The sequence below is a fragment of the Emys orbicularis genome, chromosome 9, assembly GCF_028017835.1.
Source record: "Emys orbicularis isolate rEmyOrb1 chromosome 9, rEmyOrb1.hap1, whole genome shotgun sequence".
In the NCBI taxonomy this organism is placed as follows: domain Eukaryota; kingdom Metazoa; phylum Chordata; order Testudines; family Emydidae; genus Emys; species Emys orbicularis.
The window spans coordinates 35751227-35764812 of record NC_088691.1 but is presented as its reverse complement, the minus strand read 5'-3'; positions in this window follow the sequence as shown (position 1 = coordinate 35764812).

Sequence of the window (13586 nt, the reverse complement as noted above, 5' to 3'; positions counted from 1 at the left end):
TAATCAAACTAAGAAGTTGTGGTATGTCACAAAGAAATTAGAAAAGGGACAATATGGGAACATAAAAGCCCAAGATTATTTTCTATTGCTCAAACAGTGCTTCAAAATAAATCTACATTATGAAATAAGGATGTATTTCATAGAGTGTTCTGTCCCAGGATGTCACTTATACAAATGTGTGGATGCCAAAAATGACCTGTACTAGAGTTAAGTGGATCATTCGGGAGGGGGAGGCAATAAGCTGAATATCTGCACATCTCTATAAGCTGGTGTTTATCAATTTGAATTAAGTATAGGTTGGGCCTTAAAATCAGCATTTTGTCTGAACAACCAATTTCCTTTACACGCCTTCAACCTTTTTCTGAATATCAGATTCTTTTAAATCCACCTGTGGTTCCCACATTTCTCCTCCTACCCCCAAGATAGCTGATGCATCATATGGCAATGAGTCACTTTTGGGTTTTGTCAGTGTTAAGGAATTATAGCCCACAATATGACAGTTTGGCTGAGCGGTGGGATGAAAGATTACAGTGAAAAATTCTTCACTTGAAGATTACAGACAATAGTTGCTAGAGATTTTTCCCACTCCTGAATTTATCTCAACTGGGATAATAGTTTAGAAGAGAGAATGGTATTCCAGTATACTTGTCAAACCACCTTTGCAATTAAAGTTGGGGGGGCAGGGGAAGGAGGGAGGGAGGGTGTGTGTGCAATTCATCATCTTTGTCAAGCCAGACAAAGGATCCCACTGCTTCTTAAGCAGTGAGGGCATAGTCTTGAAAGCACAGTCAGGCAATGCTATAAATTGTTGATTTTTGGAAGGAGAAACTTTGTATATAAACTCGTCTCTAGGAGGGATAATTTAATTCTGCTTCTGTTTCTGCTTAACTTTGGAGGGAAAAAATGTACACAGCTGGCTACCAACAAGTGCAGGCACATCATGACTGATAGGAGAAAATGTAACATTTTAGTGTGGATGTGACATTTAACCAGTACTGAATTTGTATCTGAATTCAGCCTCTCTGAAGGTACTTGGGATCACTCAGAAGGGGCCTTAAAAGTCACATTTCTGATATAGTTACACATTTAAGTATCAAATTTGACTTGAACAGGAAATTTTGCCTGAGCAGCCACTGCAGAACAGTACCCACAATATATAAACATAATGGCAAGTTTCTCTTACAGGTAGTGGAATATGTATAGTGGAATTGGAGGGGAATAACAAACCAAACTGAAACATGCCATATACAAACAAGGCAATAAAAGATTAACAAACAGTACATACTGGTTAGATATAGAGGATTGGTCCATATAAATTTGGGGATGATTGCATTATACACAAGCAGGGAATAATTCACCACTTGGAGTTGAATGACTTTTGTGCCAAGTAGTTTGTCTATTAAAGGAAAATTGTTTTCAGATGGAAAGGAGAGAAAGGATGATGGCTTTTTAGTAAACAGGTTAGTTCAGAAAGGTCAAGAGGCCATAATCAATAGTCTAGGGCACATGGCCTGCTGCCATTCATGCTGTGCAAAAGGAGCAGATATCACAAGGAAAGGGATTCCTGCGTGGTCCTGTATCCCCCTGTAGGCAGATAGCCAGCTTCTACATCAAGCCATGGTTTCCCCTTCTTGTCCCTTTTTGCTAGGCGCTGTGTCTGGAGGTTGATGCAATCTGACTATCCTCTGATGGGATAAGATCCCCAGGTATTGCTGCCAGCTTTCGCCATTATCGGGATTGGCATAGAGAGTTGGGGAACTGTAGTTTGTTGTCTGTTCTCAGCTCTTCCTTGGGAAAGAAAGGAACCATCTTTCTGATGAGAGTTCCCCCCCAGACTGCAGTAGTTGAGCTCCTATCCTGGTCTCTTTCCAGCATGTCAAGAAAGCAAGCCAGGTAGTACCCAGAGCTAGTCTTCATTTTTTCAAGTCAGCAAGTAGCTGAAAAGGGAGCTGTTGTGCAGCTGCAGCAGTGAAGTGGCAGGAAAAACTGCTCCTGGCTCACATGAGAGCTGCTCATGTGGATGCACCCCAGAGAATATGTTTTAAATTCATAATTGAATACAAATTTTCTTAACACAATTGTTCTTAGGAAGGACACTCCTGGTCTAGATGTTTCCAGCATCTAAGTGGAACTTTGAGTGCTCTAACTCAGCCAACCATATATGCAAAACTTCAAATCAAATACTTACCCACCCATAGAATTGTCCATACACCAGTAACAGCTAACTCCCTGCATTAAAACTCCACCCAGAATCCAACCTTGTTATCCCCACTTCAGTAACCTATCACCTGCATGCCCAAGACAGAGATTTGGACTTTGCAGGATGATCTATACAGATGAATTCCCCACTGTTCAGGTTCTTTGGATCAACCCTGCTGGTGCTGGAACACGTCCCTGGATGTTAATGTAGTACATTCAGGAATGGGGCCTCATTGTGCAGGACTTGAATTCAGCCCTGAACAGCTCAAAATTGAACGTGCACCACAATACCTGGTCAATGTTTCACACGAGGGGTTGATGCTGTTTTCATTGGTGTCAGTTGAAGTTTTGTCTCTGAGTCTGATGCCAGCAGGATGGAACTTGTGTGGTGTAGTGGAAACTGACATTCTGGGAGTACTAGTTCTTAGGAATTTGGGGTTTTTTACAGCATGAAAGACTCTGGTCAGTGGTCCTTATGCATTATACATTGCACAAACTGTGCTTTTTCATGTAGCCTCCCATTTGCTCATCTTGATGATAACTTGTAAAATATTCTTCCGCAAATATTGCATTAATTGGCCTGTGGCTTTCCAATGCCAGTCAGCCTCCAATAAATAAGAGCTTTGTGCTTAAATCATGGCTCTTCCAAGAACATTTCTCTTGAACTCTACAGCAATGTTTGTAAACTTGATAAATAAAACTTTGAGTTGATCCCCAATTTTTGTTTTTTGTGTGTGTGTCTCTTACCCGTGTTAGTCATCAGTTACTTCTACATCCAAAATAGTGAGACATCTTAATCATCTTAGTGTTTCACTTTCCAGCTAGGTAAACTGCATCCATGTATCAGGGAAGCATATACCTGTGACAAGTTTTTTTCTGATCATACTCAGAATTCTGGCACCGGAAACTTATGAAAAAGTATATTAAAGACATAACTAATTTCTCCAGATTTTTTGCACCCCTTTTTCTGTTCCTCCACATACAGAGAAGCCACAGAATCTATATAGAAATCTGTACATGGCCTCTTGCTTCCACCTTTGCTTTGCAGTGTTCATTTCACTGCCACCTCTGTACACAGCAACACAGTCAGGTTAGGACCACAGCAAAGATGTAGCAGAGTGGCTAATGGATTAGCCATTGTGTGGGTCTATATACCTAAATGTTCCCATGTTAGGGTCATAGTAGTACCCACCACTGCCTGGGTTGTACTTGTAATAATATCTTGCACATGTAATCAGCTATGTAATTGCTGTACAGATTTTAATACATCACGTCCCTGTCATGAGGTATTATGCTTATTTTAAAGGCTAAAGAAACTGCCCAATCATTTCACACTTCTGTCTCAATGGACAGGTGGCAGTCAGAGTGCCTGGGTAGCCAGCTTTGCACTTGGTAAATTTTCTGTGGAAAGCTTGTGCCTTATGGCTTGGCATAGGAGTGAGGATGGCTACGCAGCATTTGGCTCTTCTAGGAGGCTTCTTGTGAAGTTGGAAAAAAATATACTTCCATAAAGTGGTTATTACTGTGAAGTGGCATTGCTTTAACAATGTAGTAAATCCACAGCTCTCTTACAACTCTGAATCATTGGAGCCAGGTTGGGGCTTTGGTACTGGATTCACTTCTCTTGAGCCTATTGTTCAAAAAGTCCTTTGTAATAGAAATCAAAAGTAGAAAATTTTAAAAGTAACTGCAAGGACACTTTGGAGGAATGACTCCAAAATGAGTCACTTTCATTCTTTGCACAGGACCCTGCAATAATCCTACGGTGAGGTCTACCACTCTCTTCAAATAACTGCACAGCACCTGCATTTAACAGCCTGTCGCGTAGTAGGCACACCCCGTCCTCCTTAGGGATGGGTCGGGGTAGTGACACCACCATGGTTACAGTCTATTGACCTATCCTTAGGCTAAGAGCAGCACAGTCGAGAGGCCAGGATCAGTATGACAACCCTCGAGTGCAGGGCTGTGTGGCCTAGTGGCCAGAGTCTATGCGACTGCCTTTGGGGTCAGGGTGGCACAGCCTAGTGGCCAAAGCCAGGGAAGTGGACTGCCACCTAGGGGTGGGTAGCAGCTGGGTAGGGGGACCTGGGCACTCCTTCTCCACCGGGTCCCAGCCCAGGGCCCTATCGGTGACAGTTAGCGGGGAATCCTACTGCAACATGCTGACCTTACTCACGTGGTAGATACCACTCCCCGCACCTCCCTGGGCCACTTCCTACTGCATCTCCTGAAGTAACCGTCCATACAGTATCAGGGTCTCCAGGTTCTCTGGCAGGCATAACTCCCTGGAGGTCCAACTCCTGGCAGTCTGCTGGAGGTAGCAGTTCACCAGTTTGGTCCCTGGGGTCTCTGGTTCCTGCAGTCTGTGGCTGTAGCAGCTCCTGGCCAGGAGTCTCCACCAAGCGTCTTCTCCCCTTGATGGTCAGCCTAGAAGGAGCTGGGCTGCTCGCTTTTATACTAAGGCAGCAGTTGGAGCATGCCCAGCAGGTCCTGAGGGGTGGGACTTCCACCGCCCATATTGTGTGGTTTAACCCTCTCCTGCCCAGTGCAGAGTAGGCACAACCTGCCACACCACCTTTTGCCTCAAACTTAGCTACTGTTCCATATGTTCATGTTTTACAGTGCATATATCATCTATGTGATACTTTTTGCTTTTGTTATACAATGGTGCCCTTCTAGGCTACTTCCTTACCACCCATGTCAAATCGTGCATTGTTCTCAGAACTAAATTAATGTTCCCTTTTTTTAACCTTAGCACTTACACTAAAACTCTATTTTGTAAGTAAGGTCAGTTATTCAGTTTTCTAGTTGCTTGTTGTTAGTTACTCCAGTGTTCTGAAACAAAACTTAACTTCAGTTATGTACCTATAGAACACTACTGAAGTCTACCGGGTTGATTGTATATAATGGAGGTCCAAATCTGGCTCTCTTTGCCCCACCCCCGTCCAATAGTGTGACCACACAATTTCGTTGAATGTTTCTATCTTTAACTCTTTGACTCCCATTCTTGAAGCAGTACTATTTCACTCACCAGTACGTTTTTTTTACCCCCCCCCCCCATATTGGTTTCATGTAAAACTCTCCCAATGTGACTCCCTTGTGTCTCTTACAGGAAATCAATTTTCCTCAACATGGATTAGATAGTGCACATAATGTTCTAGTCCAGCAAAATATTTACTTATCCATCAGTCATGACTGACTGTCTTTTGAGCAATAAAACCTGAGTACATGTGCAGAATTTCTGTGGGGGGAAACACATAACAAGTCCTGCTGTGCAAATAGATCAGTATCATATGATGGTGTATGCATAACTGATTAATAATAATGGTTTTGAAGAATGAGATGTATATTTATTGAGCTATTTTCTATTTAAATGTCAGCTCAAACGTATTTAGTTACATACTTTAATGAAATTAGACCATCCTAATTTAAGTTTAAATGTCCAAATGAATGAGAAATCTACAAGTCCAATAGCAAATTCCCAAATTTGGGTCATAATGGAATTACACAGACTTGAACTGAGTCTTATTAATTTTTTGTCATTATTCGAGATTAAATTAGGCCCAGAAAACTTTCAGCATCTACGTGGAGGGCAGTGGAACATATGTAGGTACTGAGCATGAATTCAGGCCTTTCCAATAGCTGCAAAGATATACAGACACTCATAGTCAGCTAGTGACCAGATAGTTTACAAAGGTAAGATCTACCTTCCTGGAACATACACAATCAATACAAGTCTAAGTTATTGATAGAAAAACCGAGGAGCCACTATGCATTGACTATTTCCGAAAACATTAGGAAGTGACTAGCTCAACTTGACAGGTGGCCATTGCAACACTTTGTGAGAATGGAGAGATTTGTACAAGTGGGGAACTTTTTTGTAAATTGGATGTTCAGCATGTTTGTGATACACGGTTCTGTGAAGAGACCCTAAAATAGGGAATGTTTCCATTTATAAACTCACATGATTCTTAACTCGTCCCATAACTTTTATTTAATAAGTTAAACAAAATTATTGTTTCAGTAACACTCGGGGTCTATAGAAATTGTTTAAGCAGAAGTAAATGATGACCCTGAATGGCCAGACTTTCCAGAGACAGGCCAGAACTCTTGATAATTAGAGCAAGAAAGTGTTGTCTTTTCTCTGGCTCTTTTTTTCTCTCTTCCTCTTCCTGTCTTTGTTTTTAGAAGCCTAGCTATAAATCATTCTTATTGGCATATTTTGAAGAGAAGTACAATAAAATAACCAGTTGTTACCCTTTTGTCCCTCAGCTAAATGCTTAAATCTCTCATTTCTTCTCAGATTTTTTGGGATTCAATCAGTATTAATTACAGTAATCTTGAATTTGTATTGTCTGTTTGTTTGAAAAATATAGTAGGCCCTGACCCTTCTATTTTCAGATGTTCACAAGTTTTCCTTTTAGGGATGGAATTTTAAATGTTGAGGGTGACATTTTTTTTCCGACAGTGCAAAATAATTGTTAGCATCCATCTAAACAGTGTCTAGCTGCAATGCCAAAAAAATTTCTGAACACTTCTCTCCCTCAACCTGCCGTTCCAAATACTGACCTGAAGTAGAGCTCTGTGCAACTTGAAACTTGTCTCTTCCAGCAACAGAAGTTGGTCCATTAAAAGATATTACCTCATCCACCTTGTGTGTCTCATATCTTGGGACCAACAAATGCTGCTATAACAACACTGCAAATTCCAAATACTGTCAATCATCCTGCCAAGCTGTGTAGTTCTTTCAATATGGACAAAAGCCTGCTGCCAATCATATTACAATCAACAAACTCTTCTGACTTGTGGCCTGTATGATGATGACTACAATCAATGTCTCATTGCACCCTTTCTCTGGCATTTCTTTGTCAGTAAATGAGGCTAAATGGCATCAGAGAGCCCAATTTTCATTCATCATGTTACTCTGATTTCTCCATATTCAAGGTTTGCATTGTGAAATAATGTAAATCATTCCTCTAGTGTATTGTTATATTTTGAAGTGTTATAGTCAAACAAGGATGAAAAATGAAATGTTAATTTTCTCTCTAAAATACATACCCTTCATTCCTCACAAGCAGGCTGGATGCCTTCTAAAATGTACTTTCCAATAATTTTATGCAACACAAGAAACACTGCAACATTAGCTGAATATTAACACAAAAATTCTTGCTTGCTCTTTTCAAATAAGGCGAAAAACCTTGAGATTTTGCTAACACGAAGTGATTTGTAAATCACCATTAACTTTTAGCTGAGAAGATAGAAGGTCTGAGAGACCTGGGTTCAATTCATCCTTTACCCAAGAGGGGAAAGGATTTAAACAGGGGTGTTCACCTCTCAGGAGAGTGCACTAACCACGGGGCTGTGGGATATTCTGATCTGCATACTGTCGATTTTTCCTGCTGAAGTTGTTCCAGTTTGGATAACGAAACGAACAGTCAGTGGAGCAGGGGGACTGCACCCTTGATTTTTCACCTCCCAGTTATGTGCTGTCATAACAAGGCTACAAAGTCAATCTTCCTTTCTGGCCCAGTGATTCTTTCAGTATTTGCAGCTGTTCCACTGTGGATATATACTTAGCCATTAGGCTAGAGAAAGAAAATGAGTCTATAGCCTAGTGGTTAGAGCACTTTCCTGAGTGGTGGGGGACTCCTGTTCAAATCTTTTCTCCCCCTCTCCCAGAAGTGGAGAATTGAATGTGGGTCTCCCACATCCTAGGAAAGTGTGCTAACCACTGGACTGCACCACCACTTCCCCACCTTTCCATTCATTGTATTGGGAGCCTAGGCAGCTAACTAAGGCTTTGTGAGTCATGGTGTGTTCCTGTGTTATTGTTTTTTTCTAGGAGCCTAAAAGTTAGGCATTGCAATGCTCAGCATCACAACACCTAAGTACTTTTGCTAATCTGCCCCCAAAAGACTCTTCTAATAGCATTTATAGTCCTGACACTGAATTATTTGGGAAGGGACCATGCCTTCTAATCTGTCTGTATAGTGCCTCTTTTTCTGGGCACTTCTGTAGTGCAAACATTTAATAATTATAATCTGAAAGATGCTAGTCAAGACCTGATCCAGCCCTCACTGAAGTAAATAGGAGTTTTGCCACTGACTCCAGTGGGAGAAACAGCAGCACCCCTTCATGTTTGCAATTTTCTCGTTTTCCCCACACTACTCCCCACTCCAAAACAAACCTACACAGTTTGGGCTGAAATAACTGCTCAGCTTTCTATATTGCTACAATTACATAACCGGTAGAGATGTACAGTTCCTAGTACCTGAAGGCATGCAGGATACATCTGTGTTGTTGCAGTGTTGTGTCCTAACCATTAGTGTACAATTTGGGGCTGGGGGGAAAGCACATTCTAAAAGTGTTATCAGGTGTCCCTGGAGATGAAGTGACAGTTAATATTCTGCTTTCCATTTATAAAGAAAGCAGAAAATAGAGGAGTAATTCCCTTACAATTCTGAGGCATTAGTGCAGTCAGCTGAATATGGCATGACTGCATTTGAATATCTGAATGTTAATTGGATTGACGTTGTTAAAGCAATTAACTTATCAGCTATTTATGACTACAGTTAGGCAACTACAATAAAGTAAAGTGGTTAAAATCTTTCTGGTACAATCCTCAGATAATAGAGGGCAGATCAGGATCTCTTAATAAATAAGCACGGGAAATTATATAAATATTACATTTTAACTATTTCACAAGCAACTGCCAACATTCATTTTTTATAGCATATGATCTTTAATCATTTATATTTAATGTATTGCCAGTAAACTGACCACATACGTAAATTGTCTTCAGGCTAAATGTTTTACCAGAGAACACAAATAAATTAATTTCATGTTTTAAGAGTTGGTTCTGAGGAACAATGTATTATTTACCCATTAGGGAGTCTTGTTGGTCTTTCCTAACAAACGGCAAATCTAATTTTCTTTAAAAACAAATTAATTATTCCTCCTAGCCAAAAAGGACTACAGCATTAACCTCAAAGGAATGCTAATAAACAAAAATAATTTTAAAGCTTTATTAAGTTCAATTAATTGGTTGTAACAGTCTAATTTTGTCATGCTTTGGTAGCCAGTGTATTGTAAGTAATTTTGATGATCTCCAATTCAGTTGCGCAAATAAGCCTGCATACTAAAGCAAAAAATGAGTTGTCTTGATAATTACAAAAATCATTGGCCTGTTTGGTATTTGTGATAAATGGGTTAATTAGCCTCTCTTTTATTGCATTGAGAGTTTCACTGCTGCAGAACAATGGTAATTTATTTTACTGTGAACTAATAAATTCAAATTCTAACTTCGATTGTTCACGATAAATTCCTTAGAGCAACTGGGCTCTGTACTAGATAAGGGCCATTGTGAGTAGCTAGTTACAATTGGATTTTTTTTTGGTTCAGATGTTATGCTTTCTGTATTTTCAGCAGCAATAAATCAGAAGATGTGATTAATACAATTCATGTTATTCTGCTGATCTTTACCCGAACATCACAGGTATTTTTGTACCAGATCAGACCAGTAGCCCGTCTAGTTAGCCATTGTGGAAAACAGGATATGTAATACTATATGCTTCAGAGGAAGGTACAGGACAATCGTAGAAAATCAAGTCCATATGGGGATTTTTTTCCTATCTTTCTTCAGTTAGTGGTTGACCTAACTCCAAAGCATAGTGTTTTAAAATCTGTCTAATGAAACTGTGGATGGTGTAATACATTTAAATACTTCATCTTTTTTTTTAAAGTTTTGTTAAGTTTCTAATCTCCACCTTGAGACAATGAGTTCCACCGGCTAATTATGCTTTATATTTAATTGACCTTTCCCCACTATGAAATATTTTGCTTTTCAATTTCATTGGAATAGCCCCCTTGTCTGTCTTTCAACTGAATAATTGTACCTAATTTGCCATATCTGTACCATCCATTAGGTCTGTCATCTCTTTACAGCTGAGCAGTCTTAATTTAGTCTCTAGCAGTTCATTGCCCAGCTCCATGTCCACCCTATTTCTCTCCTATTCATTTTGAGATAGAATACTCGGAATGTTTAATGTGAGGGTTTCACCATTGACTTATAGCATAGGAAAATATTTATGGACCTGGTTCTTAAAAATCTTTGAACACATTTACATTAGTGGCTGATCATCATGTATACTCCTGATCACATGATTGCCAAAAGCTTGTATACTCCTGATCACATGATTGCCAAAAGCTGGCAATGGGCTGATAAGATTACGAATGATAGATGTAAACTGGATAGCCAGTGAGATCACATCAAAGACCTAGCTAAAAATTGAACCATTTGGAATTCCATCTTCAAGGAAGCTATATCCCTTTGGGATTTGCCTTGCTGTTGATGGTTATATCTGCAGTATTTTCTATCTCTTCGCTCATCCAAACATTTTTATTTTATTGGCCATTTTTGTGCACTAAGCAATTAGTTTTCTTGAGCAGTCCACCCATATCTCTTATTCTGAATGGGTATAGTTAATTTAGACCCTACCTATATGAACAAATAGTTCAGATTATACCTTACAATGTGCTTTATCTTGCATTTATCATGACTGAATTTCATCTGCCATCATGTTGTCTCTTCACTTAGCTTTGTTAGGTCTCTCTGAAGTTCCTCAAAACTTTCTCTGTAGTTCCCTAAAATAAATCAATGGCACCTGTTAGCTGTTTAGCCTTTTTCAGATTATGAAAGACTCCATGAAAACAATAGTCTTAGTACCTCACTTAATGTTTTTCAATGTTAAAAATTAACTTTTTCTAACTCTGTTTTAGCCAGTTTCTTATCCATACAAGTGCTTTGCCTCTCACTTCAGACTACTCAGAATCTCTAGTTGGCTGTTGTGAGGGACTTTATGAATGGCTTCTTGTAAGTACCAATATATTGTAGCAGGCATCACTGGGTAATGCTCTTACATATTTTTTCATGTTCTTTCTTTGTGTATGATCAAATGCTCAGTCTTGGGAGGTTGTACTCTGGTGTTAGTGTTAATGAAAAAGCTATGTAAGGAGCTGGAGAGGTTGCTCTCTGCCATGATTTCTGGTTAGTTAGTTACTTTATGCAGAGTTGCTCCTTGGGAGTTGGGTACTGGTGCTGGGCTGAGAGTCCTGAAAGTGAAGATTGCCTGCATGTTGTTTGTGATCACTATCATTCCAAAATTGGGAGTTTATGGGCTTCCCTACACAGACACATTCAGGAAAACTAATCCGAATTTGAAGTGGATTACTTAACTACATAAAAATGGGGATGCTGTTGTACAAAATTAGTGGTTTTAATTTGGTTTATGTTAATTCACTTCCAAAGTGAATTAAACTAAACTGAATAAAGGCCACTTTAATTCTGAATTAATGTTCACATAGGGGTTTAATGCAGTTAACTACTCCACTTTAAATTTACATCTTCCCTGGGAAGTCCCCATGTAGATAAGACATAGGTGTAAATAACAAATCAGACTCCATCACTAATTTCTCTTCCATTGGGAAGTAGACCTGCAAGGCCTTAATAGCTGCTACCACTTGGCAATGGATGCTAGTATTAGAACAGAACGTATTGGGAGAAAAAGCATGTTATCTGCCTATCCTTTACCTGCTATTTTGCTGACAAACTCCAAGAACTCAAATAGATTTCCTGAGGCCCTGGTTTTAATTTAGAGATTGTTCTTGTTTGTCACCAACATACTATTTATTGCTCTATTTAGGTGGGTAGCTCTATTTAAGTAGCACTCCCACCAGCGCACCTGGTTCAGAAAGTAAAGTTGGTCTGTAACTGCCAGTATCCTCCATGGTACCTTCTTAAAATACCAGTGCAACATTTGCTACTCTCCAGTAATCTAGTTGAGTAGTTTATTTTAATGAGATTCCATATCTATGGAGCAGCTCAGCTACTTGATTCGTAAGTTCCATTGTGTATGCACAATCCAGTTGTGGTGAATTGTTTTTTCTTCAGTTTGCAGCTCTTGAATCTCAGACTAGGAATAGTAGCTTAAGAAGAAGTTTAGTGGCCAGTCATCATGTCTGCTCCTGCCATAATGCAAATGTGTTAATATCTATCTGCTGGTCCACTGCCAGGAAGCATGCTGAGCACCATGTTCTGGGCAAAATGCAAGTGCACTAACCACTAGGCTTCCCTCACTTACCAGATCATGAATAACAAAGTTTTATCATCTGCAGCCATCCCAAAGAGAACCATTAAAATAAAGATTTTCCTCCTCTAGTGCATTCTGTTAGTCACCGACCTAATCAATCATACCATTTTTTCCCCTAATAGAAGATATTGAACATCAGTATTATGTTGCATTAAACCCTTGATTTTAGAGCTTCGTAATCAAAGCAACCAAAAGGCTTGTTTTGGCTGCCAATGTACAAGTGGGTTTTGTCTACATTAAGTGGTGGTGGTGGGGGAGGTGGGGCAGTATATACACACTCTAAAATGAGCTATATGGGGAAGAAAATTACATCTGAACATTTTCCATGTGTGTGCGAAGTTTTAAGGGTGATGGATGTTTTAAAGTAGTGATACAATAACAACAAAATATCCCATGAATAGCTAAATTTTTGAGGAAAGGTATCATCACAGCCTGAGATTTCCTGAAAAGCTCACTGATTTTTAACTACAGTGATTAAAAATAGTAAGTTGGACTTTGATTTACATTTTAAAATAGAATAAGGAGCATGCTCCCAATTAAATATTCTGGACACTTGCCCAAATAAGGAAGGTATTTGAATCTTGTTGACACAGTCCATCAATGAATGATGTTTATACCAAAGACACTTGATTCGGTGTTCTTTCTGAAATGGAAGAATAACTAGAGTTGCATCCTGCTGTTGGTGAATTCCATAGGAACTTTCCCATAGAGTGATTAGAGGTGTAGACTGGCTTGTGATGTGATCAGATATTTTTAAGTAGCTTCTTTAACCATTTCCTGAAAGGGTCTCACTTCTTACTTCTTTAATCAAAAAGTAAATCTACCTTCCTTGTCCAGATAGTTACATACCTGCTTTAATAGTCCCTCTCCTTCTGAACTGAATACGTAGTAGATTATCTTCAACACAGAAGACTGCTTCTCACGGGGCGTGGATGCAGTATTTCCAATCCCAGCAGTTCAAATATAATGAGTAAGGCACCTGAAAATCATGAGATTGGCTTAACAATCAAGAGAGTTTGAACAAATAATACATATAGTTATTTTTCTGTTACCTTCTGGTTTTTTAGCTTTAAGTTACACTCAGGTTATGATTTCCAGATTTTCTGCACAAACCTGAGGGCTAGAAATCTACTTTTTATAATGAAAACTGGGATTCTCATGATTCCAGGATCTGGGCCTTTTTTTAAAAAAATCACTAGATATCATGAGATTCAGGAAAGTTAGCAGCAGTGTGGCTGA